We start from the raw sequence: 5,874 nt of genomic DNA on the forward strand, positions 1-5,874 counted from the left end.
AACCTCTCTAAGTATGAGGCTGGGCTCTCTTTGGGCCGCTGTCTGACATCATAGACCTTAGACATATTGGCAGGTTTTTGAGCCACCATTTTGAGATCCACTAACAGAGTCTGGCGGTAGACCAGGAGCCTCCCCTTACCTTCTGCCACGTTGTAGTCCCAGTTGGGATGGATAGGGGGAAAGCTGGCATTAATGATGCCTGGGTCTGTGGTAGGGTCCCCAGTGGGGCCCGGAACCAATTTCCAGGCTGCCTCCAGGATCCTGTTTCGCTCCTCAGTAGTGAACAGGACACTCAGGAGCTGTTGGCAATCATCCCAGGTGGGCTGGTGAGTGAAGAGAACATTTTCCAATAAATTAATTAAGTCCCTAGGGTTTTCAGAGAAAGGCGCATTCTGTGAGCACCAATTGTAAAGATCGCTGGTGGCAAAGGGCCAGTAATGAAAGGGCTGATTGCCCTCTTTGTCTGAGGGTCCCGCCGGCTGGAGGGGGAGGACAATGGTGTCAGGCTGGGGGGCTGCGCCCTCTGACTCCGTGTGGCCTGCACAGGTCCCTGTGGAGTGATGGTGGCTCCTCAGGGTTAGGAGGCGGGGCCTGCATTTGTGGCGCCATTGGTGGGGTGCCCATCTGAGAGGAGTAGGGCTGGGGAAAGATGTCGTTCTCCTCCGTGCCTCCCTGGAGAATGAGTTTCTCTTCCACCTTTGGTCTGAGAAGGAGGACCTGCAGAGGTGGAGGGGGAGCAGTTGGATTAATCAGGGGAAGGAAGGACTTGACCCAGGTGGGAGGGGCATTGGGTCTTTTGATGAGGCCTTGCCAGGTCACGATGTATGGGATCTGGTCCTGGTGGCCCATTCATGGGTGAAAGACGTGGTCCTCTACCCTGGAAATCAAACTCAGGTAAAAGTCCCTTCAGGAGGCCATCCAACATTGAAGGAGGGCCAATCAACCGAACATAAAGTTGTCCATTTCTTTTTCATGGGCAATCATCTTAACATCCCCCCAGTGGACTAGTGTAAGATCTAGAGGAGAAGATGGGGTGTTGCCCATAGTATTTATCAGTCCCGTAAGTTTCATCAACAAAGAAATTAGAACGAAGATCACAAGACACAAGAATGACACAGAGTGCCCAAAATAAACTACCGTGGCTTTCAGGTGGTTTGGACTCTCGGCTGTGTGGATTCCCTGGCTCGATTGTGCCAAAGACCATACGGATAGGATGCACGTGTCCCAATAGGGTTGCGAGGTCTTCTGAGGTTTCAGATGGACTAGTGTCCTGGTGGGGTGTCCAGTGGGGAACACCCACCCCAACGAGGATGGGGACGTCTCCCTAATCCTCCAGGTCGCCTTGCTAGTATTCCAGTGACAAAAAAACTGAGATCAGATGGCCGCGACCAAAGGGAAAGTATAGAAAAGACAGGCGGACAAACACAGTTTTACAAAAACTTACCTGGGCAGTTGATCACAAATCTTTCGGGATCGATTCCTCTTGGGGGGTTCTCTGGGGGGATCCCGGATGAGGCCCCAAATGTTGTACCTCATCCACTGGACCCCAAAAAGACCACTGAGGACTCAACACACCAAAATGCAAAAGCAAAGGTTTATGGTTTATTCAGGCTTAAGCTTGGGCTCTCAGACCTCACCAACTCAGCGGATCCATGATGAGAGCCCAGGGTAAGGGAGAGTGGAGCCTTTTATAGGTTTTAGACAAAGAGAGGAGGGGGATACTGAAGATACATTTTGGTTGGTTCAAGGAGCCTGCGTGCACCAACATAATTTTAAACTGATTGGATGTATAAGATGCAGCCCTGGAAGTTTCTTATTGGTAGGTGCTATTCTCAGAGCTGTGGAATGTGCTGACTGTTATCTGTGGGGCCAGGAGTCTCTGTTTTTACCTTATAGGGCAGTTTTCATGCCCGGGCTTGCTTAATCTATGGTTTCCTGGAAGCGGGGGTGGAATAGCAGGCGGGGTCAGCGCATGCCAGGGAATGTCTAGGTATGTCTAAAGCAGCAGCCAAGCATTTTACAGAAGCTAAAAGAGCAGTTAGTGGGGGTCTGGAGGGATTGTGGGGTAGCGGGTGAATGAAAAGGGTCTCCGGGTTCTACAACCCCTTCTTACTTTCCTGTCTTTTTAGTGTATGTTTTTCTTTGATAAGACTGCACTCATCAACCTACTATATGGATGGAAGAGGGGCACAGAAGACCCTACCCCTCCCAGAGGAGCTATAGGCAGTTAGTTAACATTTGCTAGGGAAGGAACAAGCATATTCCTAGGTGATGTAGCCGCTGGTATATTGCCCTGTTCAAGTAAATAACACTCACACCCACCCATACTTATCAGGGAAACTCTATTTAAATGCAGTGGACCATGGAATTAAAAGAAAAATCTCGTTTTGGCCTAATTAAAAGTACTACATGCTAATTGTAGAATATTTGGGAAATAGAGAAAATAAAAAGAGGAAATCAAAATGGAGTCACAGAGAAGCATTAATTGTTAGTGTTTGTTTCTAGCTGAGATTGTAGCACACTTAATTTAGTATCCTACTTCCTTCACTTTAACATCATACTGTGAACACCTTAAAATGATTCAGACATGCTTTTGCATTAAAGTCTTTCCTGTGGTATCAATGCAACATTGTTTTATTTAATGAAATAGCTTTATTATTTTGTTTTATTTAGTTGTTTCACATCGTTATGAATAGCACTTCATTGAACAGCTTTTCAATAAATCTATATCCACAATTCATATAATTTCCTTCAGATCAATTTTTGAGTTCAGTGGATATAAACATGTCCATATCAACCTGGTTTTGAAAGTCAGTTTTGTTTAACTCAATAGATGTGTGCTTTACTGGCTCTGGGGTTGGAAAGGAACTAAGTCAGGCCTGTTAGGAAGAACATACTTATTCTACTACTAACCATAAGGAAAAGTAAATGCTGGACAGCATAGCATACTGTCGGCTCTCCTGGCCTTAGGACTGAGCTGGTTTAACTTCGCTTGACTCGTTATAGTTGCCAAAATAACTCAATCTGGGATTCAGCAAAGGATATTACATAAAACGGTATTTGTGCTTCAATTTTTTCAAGTTTTAAAAAAAACTTTTTCTTGAAAATAGAGAGAGAAAACAGTAGGGTACCTGGAAACAAGAAAGGAACTTGTCTTGTGAAAAGCACTGAGTACTAGGTTAACCTTCAGAGGACCAGAGACCGTCTGTTCTATAGACGACCTGGTCAACTTGTTTGGCTTAATAGAACATTTGGAATTGTTCTGTTGCTGAAAATATCCTTTCTTAAAACAGCAATGCTTCTCTTATTGAGAGTTATTAAGAAAATAGCTTTTGGTTAAAAGAGATTGTTCCAAATAAATCAAGTTTTTGCCTATAAATGCCAACTTTGAAGGCTCTCTCAAATATAGCAATACTAATTTCCCTGCCTTCTTAACCAAGTTACACAGAATGTGAGGTAGCTTTCACTGACAATCCAAGGTCATTTTTAAAACCACAGTTGCTATTCACAGTTCATCTTCAGAGCCTGTTCCTATGCTGTTACTAGATTATAGCCATTTTTCCCCCACAAGAAAGTTTTTTCTTTTGCTATCAGGTTGCCCATGATTACATCCTTTTCTAAAGCCACTTTTTCTTCTCCCCTTTTCTCTGTTTTTAATCATTGGTGAAAGTTCATTAGAATTCTGTTCAAACTAGAACAAGCTCTAAATGGAGACCAGAGGAAGTGTCCCATGAGCAGGGCTTTGTGAACAGACTGAATATCTATTGAGGTTTCCCAAACTGTGATACTGCCCATGTTTTTCCAAACCCCAAAGAAATAACAATCGCACTGACTGCTGCTTTCTATAGCCACTGACAAGAATTTCTTGCTTTAACCCTTACCTTCCCACAAATTATCCAGTAACCTCTTTAAATATAAACCTGATCATCACATTGCATTCCTAAAGATTTTCCTATGGCTTCCTCATGCTGGGAATATATCCAGATTTTGACCTCATGGCCTGTATAGTCAGGCATGGCCCAGACCTGGCATCGAGCCTCACTTCCCACCTCTCTTGCTTTTTCTCATGGTGGTTTCTACCTGTCACTTGAATAGGTAATGGACTTTCAGAGGCTGGGCACCTGCCATGTCCTTCCTTGGCTGTCCTGTGCTCAACTGTCTCCCATGTTCTTCTTGCCGCTTTTCAATTTTACCTTCTCAGACAGGTTTCTAGTGAGCATACGGCTCAATCCAGCAGACCTTGTCACTCTCTCTTTAGCTGCTTTTATTTTCTTCAGTGTACTTTCAAGTACTGAAGGCGAACGTTTCTTTCTTTTACATGTGTTCATTGCCTATGATCTCTCCAAAAATATAAACTCCATGAGAGCAGGGTCTTGTTTCAGTCACAAACACATTCTAAGTACAGAAGGATGACTATTGGGGCTCATTCCATTAAAAATCTAAGAGGTAGATATCTACTGCCTATTTATGAGTGAACAGATGAATGTCAAAGAGGTTAAAGACATGTCTCCAAAGCCCACTCACTCATCATTGAAGGCAGGGAATTGGGAGCTGGGCACTAGCACATTCATTGTGCTAGCTCTGACTGATATATTAGTGGTTTAGATGTTTCACTGGTGCCACATTGATAAAACACAGCAGGGAACCTGGTTTGAAAACAAGTTGCATGGGAGAGAGAAATCAGTGTACTTTGTTTTCTAAGGGAAAACATTCATAACTGATGGCTGAGTTGAGGCTAAAGCAGAAATGCATCATATAGCTAAGTATGATCCAGTTTTTCTGAATGTGGAGCTCTGGGACTGCTGGGGAGTTAAAACAGTTGTCTCATATCAAAAACAAATCTGGCAGTGCCCAGAGAGGCAGGGACTAATAGAAGCCTCTGAGACTGTCATAGAATTTAGCCTGGAGGCCTAGCTATCTAAGCAAGGCAGAGCTCATGGAGCAATTGCTTGGGTGTCATTCAGTCATAAATCCATTGATTATCTGCCATTAGCTTGTTGTGGGTCAAGCATCCCATAAGCAAGAGACAAGAAAACTATATTTTAAAAAGGAAAGATAACATTACATGTTGTATACACTACAACATGCCAACCAGCTTCTCTTTCAAAGATGGTCTTGATTGCACTGGCAGACTGCTTCCAACATCAGCTTCATATAGCTAGGGAATAGATAGGCTTATGGTCCCCTCTCCTCAGAACAGCCGACATCCAGGGACTTGCAGGTACGTAAGTGAAAACAGACAACACTAGCTTTGGAACTTCCCTCAGATTTGGCCAATCTAAAATCTACCACCTCTTCTAGTTCTTGTTCTTTGCCCTTTCACAGGTATGGATCTCTAATATACACAACAGCCCTCAGCATCCTTAGGCTCCAAATCTGTGAATTCAACAAACCACAGACGTCTTTAAAAATTGCACCTGCTCTTGGGGTTGGAGAGAGGATTCAGAGGTTAAGCATACTGGCTGCTCTTGCAGACGATTGGGGTTCAAATCCCAGCATCCACATGGTGGCTAACAGCCATCTCTAATTCCAGTTGCAGGGGATCCAACATCCTCTTCTTTCCATCGCGGGCACTGCCCAATACAAGTGCACTTACACACATGCAGGCATAACACTCATACACGTAAAATAAAAATAAATTTAAAAATTGCACCTGTAAAGCCTTATAGTCCCACAAAACAATAGTTTCATAATTATTTACACAGCATTTACATTGTATTAGGTACTGTAAGTAATCTACATATGAGTTAAAGATTATGGCAAGATACTCATGAATGTATATAAATGCTACCCCTTTTCTAAAGGGACTTGAGTATCTGCAGAGTTTGGTATAACCACAGGAGTGGCTAGAATCAATCTCTTATTAAGAAATGA

The sequence above is a fragment of the Nannospalax galili genome, unplaced genomic scaffold (assembly GCF_000622305.1).
Source record: "Nannospalax galili isolate Female #2095 unplaced genomic scaffold, S.galili_v1.0 scaffold102, whole genome shotgun sequence".
In the NCBI taxonomy this organism is placed as follows: domain Eukaryota; kingdom Metazoa; phylum Chordata; class Mammalia; order Rodentia; family Spalacidae; genus Nannospalax; species Nannospalax galili.